Here is a 16,612-nt window from a genome sequence, read left to right as displayed (position 1 = left end):
AGTGCCTGGGGCACAGTAAACACTTAACAAATACCAGAATTATTAATATTATTATTATCATCATCATCATCATTATTTCTGTGGTTAAGAGAAACCTTGTAACAGATCTTGTACAAGATCAGCCACTTGGTTTTATTGGAAATTATGCAGACATACCAAGTAGCACATCACAATGCCACAACCAAACCTGAACAAGGGGAAACACACCCATAACCAGAGTGAAGACAAAAGTAGCGCCGAGAGACTTTCTAATTCCAAGACATCGCAAGCCCAACACACAAAGTGGGAGCATCTGGTGGCTATCACTTTGTCTGATTCTATGTTGTTGCTGATCACAATCGGCTCATTCTACCTTCCGACGTGATTTACATCTGGCTCAGAAGTTGATTGCGATTTGCAATCACACATAACACGCGTAATGAGAGCCGCCACAAAAGGAACAGGCCTCGAAGAACAAGATTGAAACGGTTTATTTGGAGGATGAGAGGTACCTCCAGGGGAAGGAAATTACATGGAAATTTTAAAAAAGGTTTAGAATGTAGGTCTCCGGATTTTTGAACTTCAAGCCGTAGCACAAAGCATACCCTATTATCCTGACTCTTGTCTTAGGGGAAGAAGGAGACTCGCTAGGCTGGAAGAAATGGTGGGGATCAGGCAACATTTGGAAAACCACGTCCAGGGGGTTTTAACATGCTTAATCCTCGCTACAGGCACAATATGCTCCTTCAATTTGAAAAACTCTGTATTCTGTTCATGGCTCGGAGCTTTGTGGGAATAAATGAGAATTTGGCATTTCATGAGGAAAGTATAAATCCACGCAGAGACTTTAGAGTTGTCTCATTAAGGGTAAGAAAAAGTTCATCTCGAAAAATCTAGAATATTGTGGCCTACTGGGTCATCATTTTTTATCGTCCTGGTGTTTTTAATGCAACCAACAACATCCCTTCCCCGCCGTGACCAGGTTTTCAGTGATCCCATCTTCTAGACTTTGAGCCCGTTGTCGGGTAGGAACTGTCTCTATATGTTGCCAACTTGTACTTCCCAAGCGATTAGTACAGTACTCTGCACACAGTAAGTGCTCAATGAATATGATTGAATGAATGAATGAATGAATTTCCTTCCTCATTTATATTTATTTTTAGCCTTTTGCAATCTATGACAACTTAATTAATTCATTAGTGTAACCGGGCTTTTATTGGACAATAATTTCCTGGGTTTTATGAAAAGCAAAAAAAAAAGAAAGGACTGGGAAATTCCAAAGGATGGACCACACCTAGAATAGTGTTTGGCACATAGTAAGCGCTTAACAAATACTATTATTATTATTATTATTATTATTATTATTATTATTATTGGGTCCAGATCTCTGAAATAGACATGGTGTTGGAAGACTGCAAGCGTGGATCACGCATGCCTGCATCCTAAATTCGGGATCTAAAATTGCCTGTCCCAAGGTGGGCAGGGATCCTTCTGCTGGGACAATTTCTTGGCCAGTTCAGGACAAAAGTCTAGCTCTCTAGACAGGAAAAAAAATGAAATGGCACCCGTTTTAGATCAAAAACTTACTTTTGGAGGCCACATTATCTTGCATCTACCCCAGAGCTTGGCATGTAGCAAACGTTTAATAAATACCATTGAAAAAAATAGGGTTGACTCCTGTAGATTCAGAAACAGAAACATTATTTTTGGAAATCCTATGTGAAAATGTGTCTCATCCTATGGAGTCCAACCAGTCAACACACCTTTACTCAGATGTAGAAGGAAGGAATTAGCTGCCCTGGAGCAAATGAAAAGTGGCTTACCACGTGGAAAGGACACAGGTTTGGGAGTCAGAAGGAACTGTGTTCTAATCCTGGCTCTGCCAGGGGTCTGCTGTGTGGTCTCCCCCTTCTAGACTGTGAGCCCGCTGGTGGGTAGGGACCGTCTCTATATGTAGCCAACTTGTACTTCCCAAGCGCTTAGTACAGTGCTCTGCACACAATCAGCACTCAATAAATACGATTGAATGAATGAATGAATGAATCTTGGGCAAGCCTTTTCACTTCTCTGTGCCTCAGTTACCTCATCTGTAAAAGGGGGATTAAGACTGAGTGGAAAGAGCAGGGGCTTTGGAGTCAGAGGTCATGGGTTCAAATCCTAGCTCTGCCAATTGTCAACTATGTGACTTTGGGCAGGTCACTTAACTTCTCTGTGCCTCAGTTCCCTCATCTGTAAAATGGGGATTAAGATTGTGAGCCCCCCAAGGGACAACCTCATCACCTTGTAACCTCCCCAGTGCTTAGAACAGTGATTTGCATATAGTAAGTGCTTAATAAATGCCACCATTATTATTATTAAGTGGGACATGGACTCTGTCCAACCTTCCTTGTATCTACCCCAGCACTTAGAACAGTGCCTGGCACATAGTAAGTGCTAATTAAATACTGTTGTAAAAAACTGAAGTCCTGAGAAGTGGAATCCAAAACCACTCTGAACCAAGACTGTAGGACTTGAAAGGAAAGAATCTCTTGATCTTCAGACTCCCCTGATGAGTTTTTTTATGGCATTTATTAAGCACTTACTATGTGCAAAGCACTGTTCTAAGCACTGGGGAGGTTACAAGGTGATCAGGTTGTCCCACAGGGGGCTCACAGGCTTAATCCCCATTTTTACAGATGAGGTAACTGAGGCACAGAGAAGTGAAGTGACTTACCCAAAGTCACACAGCTGACAATTGACAGAGCCGGGATTTGAACCCATGACCTCTGACTCCAAAGCCCGGGCTCTTTCCCCTGAGCCATGCTTTCCCATATCTGGTAGGCAGGCAACCACCCTGGCAGTTCAGGAGAGAGGTGGGAAGGTTAGTCTGTATGGAACAGGTTTAGATTGGACTCAGAAGCACTCTAGATTATCATAGCTGCTCTTTTTAGAGAAAAAAAAGTCCAGATAATTCCAGTGAAATTCCCTGCTTTGAGCCTCAAACCACCTGATTATTCCCAAAATAAATAATAATAGTTATGGTATTTGTTAAGCGCTTACTACGTGCCAGGCACTGTACTATATGCTAGATCTAGACTGCGAGCCCGCTGTTGGGTAGGGACCATCTCTATATGTTGCCAACTTGTACTTCCCAAGCACTTAGTACAGTGCTCTGCACACAGTAAGCGCTCAATAAATACGATTGAACGAATGAATCAATCAAGGTTTGGGCCTGAATACACAATTAGTTGCATCAACCCTTCTGCATCACCCATGCACTTGAATTTACAACTTTTATTCACCTCTCCCACAGTCCCACAGTACTTAAGTCCATATCTGTAATTTATTTATTTACATTATTGTCTCTCTCCCCTTCTAGACTGTGAGCTCGTTGTAAGTGGGGAACGTATCTAACAACTCTATAATATTTTAGTCTCCCAACCGCTTAGTACAGTGCTCTGTACACAGTAAGCACTCAATAATACAATTGATTGATGGATTACTTCCTTTGCCATCCTAAGTCGGTAAGCTTTCAGAGAAAACACCGAAGTGATTTGATCTTGTGGTGTGATTCTTGTTTTTCTCTGAGAAAACAAATGCACACTGTTTAATTTCGAAGATAAAATCCTAAAATACATTGTTTAAGTTAGGGAAAATTTTAATTAAAGTGTTTCTTACGCATAGTAACTGAGAATAAACCTCACTGATTGTCTGGCATTCATCTACATTCTAGCATTTTAAATTGTATGTAATTTAAGCGCATCAAGTAAGAAAAGCAGGAAGAAGAGGTTTTCATTTCTTATAGTGTGCTTTAATCCGGGCAGGTTTTAGTTTGCAGTTCTTCTGGGAATGGTGCCGTCTCCTCAGAATCTTTCATTATTTGAAGAAAAGAAAACTTGGGAATCATTACTGGAAAGCCTAGGACACCTAAGGAGAGAAATGTTGATAAATATATTTATGCCCATTATAGGATGTGGAAAACAAGATTTTTTTTTTCTTACGGGAATAAAAGTGTCCCTGAGTCGCGGCGCCTTTAGAGTTACCTCTCCTAATGGAGAAGTAAAATGGAAATACCACAGTTGTTCAGAGGATAACTATTACTGGGTTCAGCCATGTCTAGAGTAGTAGGGCTCTATTTCCCTGCCAATCAGCCAACAAATCAATCAACTGTATTTTCTGCCACTACCAAACAGCTGTTCAAAGCCTCAAAGCATTTTGTCCATTTGATTCTTTATTCTCGTTCCTTTTTTTGTAAATCTTTGTCTGCCTGTCTCCCCCTCTAGAGCGAAGGCAGGAGCTTTCTCTGTTTTAGACTTCTCGAGTGCTTAATACAGTGAAGCGGAATGGTCTAATGGAAAGAACCTAGGACTGAGAGTCAGAAGACTTGGGTTCTAATCATGGCTCTGCTGTGTGGCCTTGGGAAAGTCACTTAACTTCTCTGTTCCCTCGGTTCCCTCATGTGCAAAATGGGGATTCAATACCTGCTCTTCCTTATACACAGACCGTGAGCTCCATGAGGGATGGGATTGTGATTGGATGTGATTGGAAGCAGCGTGGCTCAGTGGAAATCAATCAATCAATCGTATTTATTGAGCACTTACTGTGTGCAGAGCACTGTACTAAGAGCTTGGGAAGTACAAGTTGGCAACATATAGAGACGGTCCCTACCCAACAGTCTAGAAGACTTGGAAAGAGCACGGGCTTGGGAGTCAGAGGTCATGGGTTCTAATCCCGGCTCCGCCACATGTCTGCTGTGTGACCTTGGGCAAGTCACTTAATTTCTCTTAGCCTCAGTTACCTCATCTGTAAAAAGGGGATTAAGACTGTGAGCCCCACATGGGACAACCTGACCAGTGTATTCCCCCCAGTGCTTAGAACAGTGCTTTGCACATAGTAAGAGCTTAACAAATGCCATTATTATTATTATTATTGTCTTTTGTCTACCTCAAAACTGAGTACAAAGTGCTTGCCACATAGTGAGTGCATAATAAAAATTCTTATTATCGTTATTATTATTATTATTACATCTAGTGGTGCCTGAGTAATGACTTAATCCTAGTACTCTATTAAATATAGACAATGGAAATTGAAAAATGAAAAAGGCTTACAGAGTTAAAGAACTACTCCAAACCAAGCATGACAACTCTGCTGTATTGTACTTTTCCCAGCGTGGAGAAGTTGCCCAAACGCACAAGCATTCAGCGCTTAGAACAGTGCTTTGCACATAGTAAGCGCTTAACAAATACCAACATTATTATTATTATCATTATTATTATTATTATAAGCAGACAAGTGGCAGAGCTGAGATCAGAAACCAGATCCTCCCATTCCCAAGCCCCCAGGTCTTTCTACTAGGCTACACGGCTTCTTCAGGTTGGAAACAGGGTTTCCATCCTGCTGTCCAGCGATTAATTTGTTTCTTTAAAAGACCTGTTGTTGGCCCAGTGAAAATGCTCCATTTCTAAGAACACCTAAGAATTATTTCTGAATTCATGAGTGATCCAGACTTCTTTTCAACCCTGCAACCTTTGAGTGACGAAGATGTCTGAAGGAATTACACATCCCCAAATTTTTCAGAAATCAAATAAACTTGGGTGTGCCTACTGGAAGAGAGATTACTATAGATAAGAGAAACTCAGTCTGTTAGTGCCTGGAAGGGATCAAAAACTTGAGAGGAAGATGAAAGTAGAAAATCGGAGTCCATCTTTTGGGGTAAAAATGTTTGCTTTGCCTTAAAATCAAAATTTGAAAAAATGTGAAAAATGTCCCAGTTCTTTGATTAGATGTATAACTACAGAAGGCATATGAATATTCCATGGGACCAAACATTCAGGCTATGGTGTATGTGGTTTGAAGAGATAATTCACAATAAATATCTTCAGCAATGTATTAGAGTTCAGCTACTTAATTTAGACAAGACACATTGCACAGTTTTTAAGAACAGGTCAGAATGGATACTTCCTTCGGAGAGCACCTTGGGATCCGGCAGAAAAAAAATGAAATATTAAGAAGAGAAGAAAATTAGGAGGAAGAAAAGGCCAGCCTGCCTTTGCACCTGTCCTCTCGAAATTTATCGCAATCCCACATTCCTGATGTTTCGCCATCTGCTACGGTTCCTTCCCTCTCCTGAAATGAGTCAAGATGATTTTCTTTTTCATTTGCCAGGCCTGTTCATCTTTTCCATATGTTCATTACCTTTTGTGTACAGTATCTTGAGCCCAAGATTTTCTATTTCCATTTTTTTTTTTTGAAGCAGAGGGAGAAGGTGCAATTAAGTAGACATTAACCTTATTACCATATTCAAATTGCACTGCCTGCCATTGTGCTGCTAACTAGAACATTTTCTGCTGAAAGTGAGGCTCTGGCTTTTTTTTTTCTGCATCTTTTAAATCATCATAAAGTCGAGAGGGATCAATCAATCAATCAATCAATCAATCATATTTATTGAGCGCTTACTGTGTGCAGAGCACTGTACTAAGCGCTTGGGAAGTACAAGTTGGCAACATATAGAGACAGTCCCTACCCAACAGTGGGCTCACAGTCTAAAAGATGGTTCACGTAGTTTTTGGGATAAGAAAAATGGGTTCTAATCCCAGCTCTGCTTTTGCTGGGTGAACTTGGGCAAGTCACTTCACTTCTCTGGGCCTCAGTTACCTCATCTGTAAAATGGGGATTGAAACTGTGAGCCCCGTGCGGGACAGGGACTGTGTCTAACCCGATTTACTTGTGCCTGACACATAGTAAGCTTTCAACAAGTGCCACTGTTATTATTATCATTATTATTGTATGCGAAATGGATTTCGCTTTGTGCAGGAAACCACGGTTCTCCCTTTGTTGAACCTTGGAGCAGAGTGGAGGGAAAATGCCCGTGGAGCTCTGGCAGGAGGAAGATTCCCAGAGTATGGCGTGTGGAGGGAATCACCAGCTGAAACGCAAGCACTGGCAAAGAGGTGGCTGCAACAGGGGGGACTCCAGGCCCGGGTGGCAGAGGGGTTGGTTGGGGAGAAACCGATACCTCCTTCCCTCCACCCGGATAACAACCAACAGTGGGAAACTCACTACACCCGATCTGGGTTGATTGTAACGGGAGTTCAACGTATTTGTCAAACCTCCACGCAAGACAGCCTGTTTAGCACCAGCAGGAAGTTGGGACTCAAATGGGCACCCCTAGGAAATAGCCTTCCTCACGGGGAGTCTTTGTTGCCTAGGAAAATTGTGTAAGTCTGAAAACTGTCTGCAGAAATGCTTTGTGCCAGGCACAAATGAATAACCTGCTCAGAAAACAATCTCTTTCGGTTCTAGGAACCCAGGTCTAAATGGTTCCAATTGTCAATTCATGAGCGCTCATTTCCATCCCCAGTCCTCCTGTGTAAGTGCGGACTTGGTCATTTATTTTGACCTCTCATGGGGTAAATATTTTCATATATGTCTCCCCATGTTATAGAGTAAGTCTTCCTGGACAGGGAAGATGTCACTCCTTTATCCTGCACTGCCCAAACTCATCGTACAATGCACCGTATCAAGTGGTTGCTCAATAAGTACTACTAAAAAAAATGGCATTTATTAAGCACTTACTATGTGCAAAGCACTGTTCTAAGTGCTGAGGAGGTTGCAAAGTGATCAGGTTGTCCCACAGGGGGCTTACAGTCAATCCCCATTTTACAGATGAGGTAAGGAGGCACAGAGAAGTTAAGTGACTTGCCCAAAGTCACAGAGCTGACAATTGGTGGAGCCACGATTTGAACCCATGACCACTGACTCCAAAACCCGGGCTCTTTCCACTGAGCCATGCTGCTTCTCTACTACTACTACTACTGCCATTATTACTACTATTCATTCATTCATTCAATCATATTTATTGAATGCTTACTGTGTACAGAGCACTGTACTAAGCACTTGGAAAGTACAATTCAACAATAGAGACAATCCCTGCCCACAATGGGCTTACAGTCTAGAAGGGGGGGAGACAGACATCAAAATAAGTAAACAGGCAACAATATAAATGAATATAATTGTATTCATTCATTCATCATATTTATTGAGAGCTTACTGTGTGCAGAGCACTGTACTAAGCTCTTGGGAAGTACAAGTTGGCAACATATAAAGACGGTCCCTACCCAACAGCAGGCTCACAGTCTAGATGGGGGAGACAGACAACAAAACAAAACATGTGGACAGGTGTCAAATTATCAGAATACATAGAAATAAAGCTAGATGCACATCATTAACAAAATCAATAGAATAGTAGATATGTACAAGTAGAATAAATAGAGTAATAAATCTGTCCAAACATGTATACAGGTGCTGTGGAGAGGGGAAGGAGGTAGGGTGGGGGGGATGGGGAGGAGGAGAGGAAAAAGGGGGCTCAGTCTGGGATATATATACACACCAAAACAAGTCAACAGGCATTAATATAAATAAATAGAATTATAGATGTGTACATATGTACACAGGTACTGTATGGTGGGACGGTGGGATAGAGCAAAGGGAGCAGGGAGGGGCGACGGGAAGGGGAGAAGAGCTGAGGAAAAGGGGGGCTTAGTCTGGGAAGGCCTCTTGGAGGAGGTGAGCCTTCAGTAGGGCTTTGACTGTTACTACTACTATTATATTACTGCTACTACTAGAGAAGCAGCGTGGCTCAGTGGAGAGAGCCCGGGCTTTGGAGTCAGAAGACATGGGTTCAAATCCCAGCTCTGTCAATTGTCAGCTGTGTGGCTTTGGGCAAGTTGCTTCACTTCTCTTGGCCTCAGTGACCTCATCTGTAAAATGGGGATGATGACTGTGAGCCCTCCATGGGACACCTTGTAACCTCCCCAGCACTTAGAGCAGTGCTTTGCACATAGTAAGTGCTTAATCAATTCCATTATTATTACTATTACTAATACTTCTATACTCCCCCTCCTCCCCTTCTCCATCTCCCCCGCCTTACCTCCTTCCCTTCCCCACAGCATAGGTATATATGTATATATGTTTGTATGGATTTATTACTCTATTTTACTTGTACACATTTATTCTATTCATTTTATTTTGTTAATATGTTTTGTTTCGTTCTCTGTCTCCCCCTTCTAGACTGTGAGCCCGCTGTTGGGTAGGGACCGTCTCTATATGTTGCCAACTTGGACTTCCCAAGCGCTTAGTACAGCGCTCTGCACACAGTAAGCACTCAATAAATACGATTGAATGAATGAGTGAATTACTGTTACTATTTCTACTGCTACTACTATTACCAGTACTGTTAATGTTACTTTTACTATTTCTACTTTTATTAGTGTTACTACTACCGTCTCACTTCTCATCAGACCTCCATCTTACCTGTCTCGCCGCCAACCCCTAGCCCACATCCTGCCTCTGAACTGGAATGGCCTCCCTCCTCTAATTTGACAGACAATTCCTCTGCCCCCATTCAAAGCCTTATTGAAGGCCCATCTTCTCCAAGAGATATTCCCTGACTAAACCCCCCGTTTCCTCTTCCCCCACTTCCTTCTGTGTCTCTCTGATTGCCTCCCTTTGCTCTCCCCTGCCACCCCAGCCCACCGTGCTAATGTACATGGCTGTGATTTTATTTATTTGTATTGATGTTTGCCTTCCCCACTCTAGACTGTAACCCCATTGTGAGCAGGGAATGTGACTATTTATTACTGCATTGCCCTCTCCCAAGCACTTAGTACAGTGCTCTGCAGAGAGTAAGTGCTCAATAAATGAGATTGAATAAATGAATGCTATCAATACCACTATTACTAATACCATTATTACTAATACCATTAGTACTACCACTGCTACTACTACAACAACAACTACTAATTGAGAATAAGCATGGCTCAGTGGAAAGAGCCTGGGCTTTGGAGTCAGAGGCCATGGGCTCAAATCCTGGCTCTGCCACTTGTCAGCTGTGTGACTTTGGGCAAGTCACTTCACTTCTCTGTGCCTCAGTTACCTCATCTGTAAAATGAGGATTAAGACTGTGAGCCCCCTGTGGGACAACCTGATCACCTTATAAGCTCCATAGCACTTAGAACAGTGCTTTGCACATAGTAAGTGCTTAATAAATGCCATCATTATTATTATTATTATTATTAATACTAATTCTCCTGAACCCATGTCAGGCAGTGCGCCATTTGGTGCAGTAGTAACTCTCTAGAATAAAGATGGTAGGTTAATTAATTAATCGATCAATGGTATTTGACGAGCACTTACTGTGTGCAAAACACCATTCTAAGCACGTGAGAAATTACAGCACAGTTGGTAGACATGATGCCTGCCATTCATTCATTCAATTGTATTTATTGAGCGCTTACTATGTGCAGAGCACAGTACTAAGAGCTTAATAATTCTGGTATTTGTTAAGTACTTTCTATGTGTCAGGCACTGTTCTAAGCACCAAAATAGATGCAAGGTAATCAGGTTGTCCCACATGGGGCTCACAGTGTCAATCTCCATTTTACAGATGAGGGAACTGAGGCCCAAAGAAGTGAAGTGACTTTCCCAAGGTCACACAGCATACAAGTGAAAGATCCTGGATTAGAACCCATAAACTTTGACTCCCAGCCTGGGGCTGTATCTGTTATGCCATGCTCCTTCTGACCTGAAGAGGTTACAGTCAAAAAGGGGAGACAGACATTAAAATAGATTACAGGAAAATTACAAGAAACAGCTTTGCCCAGTGGATAGAGCACAGGCCTGGGGGTCAGAAAGACCTGGGTTCTCATCCCACCTCTGCCACTTGTCCACTGTGTGTCCTTGAGCAAGTTGCTTCACTTTTCCATGCCTCAGTTACCTCATCTGGAAAAATGGGGATTAAGGCTGTGAGCCCCATGTGAAACATGGACTCTGTCTAACCTGTCTAATCTGTCCAACTCTGTCACAACATCGCCAAGATCCACCCTTCGTTCTCCATCCAAACCACTACCTTGCTGGTTCAATCTCATCCTATCCCGACTGGATTACTGCACCAGCCTCCTTTCTGATCTCCCATCCTCCTGTCTCTCCCCGCTTCAGTCTATACTTCATTCTGCTGCCCGGATTATCTTTCTACGGAAACACTCTGGGCATGTCACTCCCTCTCCTCAAAAATCGGCAGTGGTTGCCTATCAACCTTTGCATGAAGCAAAAACTCCGTCACTATTGGTTTCAAAGCTCTCCATCCCCTAGCCCCCTCCTACCTCACCTCCCTTCTGTCTTTCTCCAGCCCAGCCCACATCCTCCGCTTCTCTGCCGCCACTAACCTCCTCACTGGGCCTCGTTCTCTCCTGTCCCACCATTGACATCTGGCCCCCGTCCTACCTCTGGCCTGGAATGCCCTCCCTTCACACATCCACCAAACTAGCTCTCTTCCTCCCTTCAAAGCCCTACCGAAAGCTCACCTCCTCCAGGAGGCCTTTGCAGACTGAGCCCCCCTTTTCCACTGCTCCTCCTCCCCTCCCAATCGCCCCCACTCCCTCCCTCTTCCCTCCCCTCCTCCCCTCCCCACAGCACTTGTGTAGATTTGTACGTATTTATTACTCTATTTTATTAATCATCATCATCATCATCAATCGCATTTATTGAGCGCTTACTATGTGCAGAGCACTGTACTAAGCGCTTGGGAAGTACAAATTGGCAACACATAGAGACAGTCCCTACCCACCAGTGGGCTCACAGTCTAAAAGGGGGAGACAGAGAACAAAACCAAACATACCAACAAAATAAAATAAATAGGATAGATATGCACAAGTAAAATAAATAAATAAATAAATAGAGTGATAAATATGTACAACCATATATATACATATATACAGGTGCTATGGGGAAGGGAAGGAGGTAAGGTGGGTGTGTATATATCTATAATTCTACTTATCTATTTTTTGATGGCATTAACACCTGTCTACTTGGTTTTTTTTTGTTGTCTGTCTCCCCCTTCTAGACTGTGAGCCCATTGTTGGGTAGGGACTGTCTCTGCTGCCAAATTGTACTTTCCAAGCACTTAGTACATTGCTCCACACACAGTAAGCACTCAATAAATACGATTGAATGAATGAATATGTAAGTGAACCTAATTAGCTTGCATCTATCCCACGCTTAGAACAGTACCTGGCACAGAGTAAGCGCTTAATAAAACCATTAAAAAAAGGAGTTAAGTGTGGAGGAATTAATTGGGGAATGCTAAAAATATACGGCATTGCATATCCATTGTGTATCAGGTGTTAGTGCTAAATTGCAAGATCCTCTTCAATTACAGGGGTTTTTTTTAAGGTTGCTCTCTCCTAGCTTCAGCAGAATCTCTTCAGAAGCCACACAATATCCAACGCTCAACTTCCAATCAAGACTAAGAGCTGCTCAGACCCTCTTTGTGCACGCTTTCATGAGGGATAGACACTTAAAGACCATCCAAATCCTTCGAGACCCAACTTGAGCTCTTGATTCTAAAAGAAAGCGCAAAAAGGGAACACATCTGTATATTTTTGCTCATTACCGGAGCTCGGGATTTCCAGCCTTAACCAGGGCTTTTCAATCATTCGCCCGGAGTAGCTGAAGGGTCTGGAGAAGGGTTGTGCATCAGAGCGAATGGAGATAAAGTCTACATGAACGGAGTCATGTGATGTGTTCCGTCGTCTTGCGTTCAGATGATCCGGTATCTTTCCTGTCCCTGTGCTATCCATTTCACAGACGGGACTGAAGAGCAGGAAACAATCGATCAATAGTACTGATTGAGCGCTTATTCTGTAGGACACTTTATTAAGTGCTTGGGAGGGTGCAATAGAGTTAGAAGACGTGATCCCTGCCCTCTAAAAGCCACCGTGGAGTGGATACAACACAGGCCTGGGAGTAAGAAAGTCATGGGTTCAAATTCTGGCTCTGTCACCTGTCTGCTGTGTGGCCTTGAGCAATATTTCCCACTCTCCCCAGTCCTTAGTACCATGTTCTGCACATGATAAATGCTTAATAAATATGAATGACTGAGAGACGGATTAGAGGGGAGATTGCTGACTGAATGTCATGAAGTCAGTGGACAGTTTGTCACTGATAGGGAGAGGAGTCATTGGAGCTTTTTGAGGCGTGACTCAGTGGAAAGAGCCCGGGCTTGGGAGTCAGAAGTCATGAGTTCTCATCCCGACTCCGCCACATGTCTGCTGTGTGACCTGGGGCAAGTTGCTTAACATCTCTGAGCCTCAGTTCCCTCATCTGTAAAATGGGGATGAAGACTGTGAGCTCCACCTTGGACAACCTGGTCACCTTGTATCCCCCCCAGTGCTTAGAACAGTGCTTCACCCATAGTAAGCGCTTAACAAATGCCATTATTATTATTATGAATATCTGCAGAATCATGTTCTAGAAACTGATAGAGGCAGCAGAGTGAAGTACGGACTGGAGAGGGAAAAGACTTGGGGAAGGGAGGTTAAGAAGGAAGATGATGCAGTTGTCAAATCCTGATATGACAAGTGCTTAGACCAGTTTGATAGCGGTTAGGATTTATTTCCTAATAGTATTTGCTAAGCGCTTACTATGTGCCAGCTGTGAATTAAACACTGGAGTAATAATAATAATAATAATAATAATAATAATAATAATAATAATGGCATTTATTAAGCACTTACTATGTGCAAACCACTGTTCTAAGTGCTGGGGAGGTTACAAGGTGATCAGGTTGTCCCAAAGGGGGCTCACAGTCTTAATCCCCATTTTACAGTTGAGGTAACTGAGGCCCAGAGAAGTTAAGTGACTTGTCCAAAGTCACACAGCTGACAATTGGCAGACCCGGGATTTGAACCCATGACCTCTGACTCCAAAGCCTGGGCTCTTTCCACTGAGCCACACTGCTTCATAGCTATAAGATATCTATGTAGATTTAAGTTACTTAGGTTGGACACAGTCCACGTCCCACATGAGGCTCACAGCATTAATGCCATTTTACGGTTGAGGTAACTGAGGCATAGAGAAGGAAAATGGCTTGCCCAAGGTCACACAGCAGCAGAGGTAGGGTTAGAACCCATGTCCTTCAGACTCCCAGGACAGTGCTTTACCCACTAGGCCATACTGCTTCTCAACTTAGTTTGAATGAAGAAGAAGAGGCAGATTCTCTGATACTGTCCATCTTTCCCAGATCTCCTCCTATATCTCCGATTCCACCTTGTCATATTCCTTCACCTGTCTTCCCTGTCTCAACTGTATCTGTCCTTCAGGGCTCAGTTCTGTATCTCTTCTACTCTCAATCAATGATTGATTGATCACTGAATCAATCAATCAATCAATCTACTCTCAATCAATGTCCACTCCCTTGGGCAGCTCATCTCTTCACACAGTTTCAACTACCACTCGAGTCAATCTACCTCTCTAGTCCTGATTTTTCTCCTGCTCTGCAATCTCATACCTCTTCCACCTCCTCCTGCCTTCAGGATATTTCTCCACGTCTGTCCCATCAGCACCCTAAACTCAACACTCCCAAAACTGAACTCATGTTTCCTCCCAAATTCTTTCCTCTTCCTAGTTTCCCATCAGTGTTGACATCACCACCATTTTCCCTGTCTCATTCATTCAATCAATCAGTCAGTGGTATTCATTAATCAATCAATCAATCAATCAATCGTATTTATTGAGCACTTACTGTGTGCAGAGCACTGTACTAAGCACTTGGGAAGTACAAGTTGGCAACATATAGAGATGGTCCCTACCCAACAATGGTCTCACAGTCTAGAAGGGGGAGACAGAGAACAAAACCAAACATATTAACAAAATAAAATAAATATAATAGATATGTACAAGTAAAATAAATAAATAAATAGAGTAATAAATATGTACAAACATATATACATATATACAGGTGCTGTGGGGAAGGGAAGGAGGTAAGGCGGGGGGGATGGAGAGGGGGAAGATCACTGTACTAGGCTCTTGGGAGGGTTCAGTATAGTAGAGGTGGTCGACTGTTCCCTGCCAACAAGGAGCTTTGACATTACCTGACTTCTTTACTCCTTCCTGTCTTTCAACCTGCATGTTCAGTCAATCCCCAAATCCTCGCAGTCCCTTCCTAACAATTGCCTCTGTGACCTTGGGCAAGTGACTTCACTTCTCTGTGCCTCAGTTTATTTATTTGTAAACTGAAGATTCAATACCTGTTCTCCTTCCAGTTGATATCTACTCCAGTGCTTAGTGCAGTGCCTGGCACATAACAAGAGCTTAATAAATATTGTTTAAAAAAATTAAAAAAATACCGCAGACATAACCACGATCCACCGGGGTGTCAGCTGTGTGACTTTGGGCGAGTCACAACTTCTCTGTGCCTAAGTTATCTCAACTGTAAAATGGGGATTAAGGCTGCGAGCCCCCCGTGGGACAACCTGATCACCTTGTAACCTCCCCAGAGCTTAGAACAGTGCTTTGCACATAGTAAGCGCTTAATAAATACAATTATTATTATTATTACTATTATTATTATTTCTGGTGGGGATCAAAGCTCTGGAGCCATGCCTGGGGGAGGCTGTTTGCTGAGCCCCTACAGTGGACTATTTTTATACAAATCTTCAGAGTCATCCCATCCATCTTGTCTCTTCATTGTCCAAGGTCCTGTCCACCTCTATTTGCTCTGGGCTCCTTTTTCCTGGAGGTGACCTTTCCCCTCTTTGGTTAATGGCCAGATTAGGAGCTCTGCCCCTACTGTTTAAGGGTTTTTTGGGGGGGGGGGTTTTGTGTGTGTGTGAGAGAGAGAGAGAGAGAGAGAGAGAGGAGGTGAGCCCACTGTTGGGTAGGGACTGGCTCTATATGTTGCCAACTTGTACTTCCCAAGCGCTTAGTACAGTGCTCTGCACACAGTAAGCGCTCAATAAATACAATTGATGATGATGATGAGGTCTTCCTTGACCTTGGACCCCATTGGCCAGGAGGTCATAGTGCTACAGGTTCATCTTGACTCACATTTGCCCCAAGTGAGAAACAACTTTCCGAGAATCCTTCCCTTTCCTTGGTGCCATCTCTTAAAGAAGCAGCCTGGCCTAAAGATGGAGCATGGGCCTAGGAGTTAGAAGGACCTGGGTTCTAATCTCAGGTCCGCCACTTATCTGCCGTGTGACCTTGGGAAAGTCACTTATATTCTCTGTGCCCCAGTTACCTCATCTGTCAAATGGGGATTAAGATTATAAGATCTGGGGGGACAGGGATTTGCTTAGTACATTGCCCATCACATAGAAAGCACTTAACAAATGCCGTCGTTATTTCATTTTTTTATGGCATTTATTAAGCGCTTACTATGTGCAAAGCACTGTTCTAAGCGCTGGGGGGAATACAAGGTGATCAGGTTGTCCCACGGGGGGCTCACAGTCTTCATCCCCATTTTACAGATGAGGTAACTGAGGCACAGAGAAGTTAAGTGACTTGCCCAAAGTCACACAGCTGACAATTGGCAGAGCTGGGATTTGAACCCATGACCTCTGACTCCAAAGCCCATGCTCTTTCCACTGAGCCACGCTCATTCCCTCCCCCAAAAAGGAATGCCAACCCACAATCAGTCCCCCTATTCAACTGTGATAGTCGCTGTGGACTGCTTTGTGTGTGACACCCTAGGCCAGTCAAGCCACGAGTGGTAGCATTATAAACTTAAAGAAAAGTTTATGGTTTGTTTTTTTCTTGGAGAAAGAAAAAATCTTTAAAGAAGAAATAGACCCTGTGAAATCTGACTCTTTGCGAGTCA

The sequence above is a fragment of the Tachyglossus aculeatus genome, chromosome X1 (assembly GCF_015852505.1).
Source record: "Tachyglossus aculeatus isolate mTacAcu1 chromosome X1, mTacAcu1.pri, whole genome shotgun sequence".
Classification (NCBI taxonomy): Eukaryota; Metazoa; Chordata; class Mammalia; order Monotremata; family Tachyglossidae; genus Tachyglossus; species Tachyglossus aculeatus.
The sequence above is the reverse complement of the archived record's forward strand: the minus strand, read 5'-3'. Positions refer to the sequence as shown.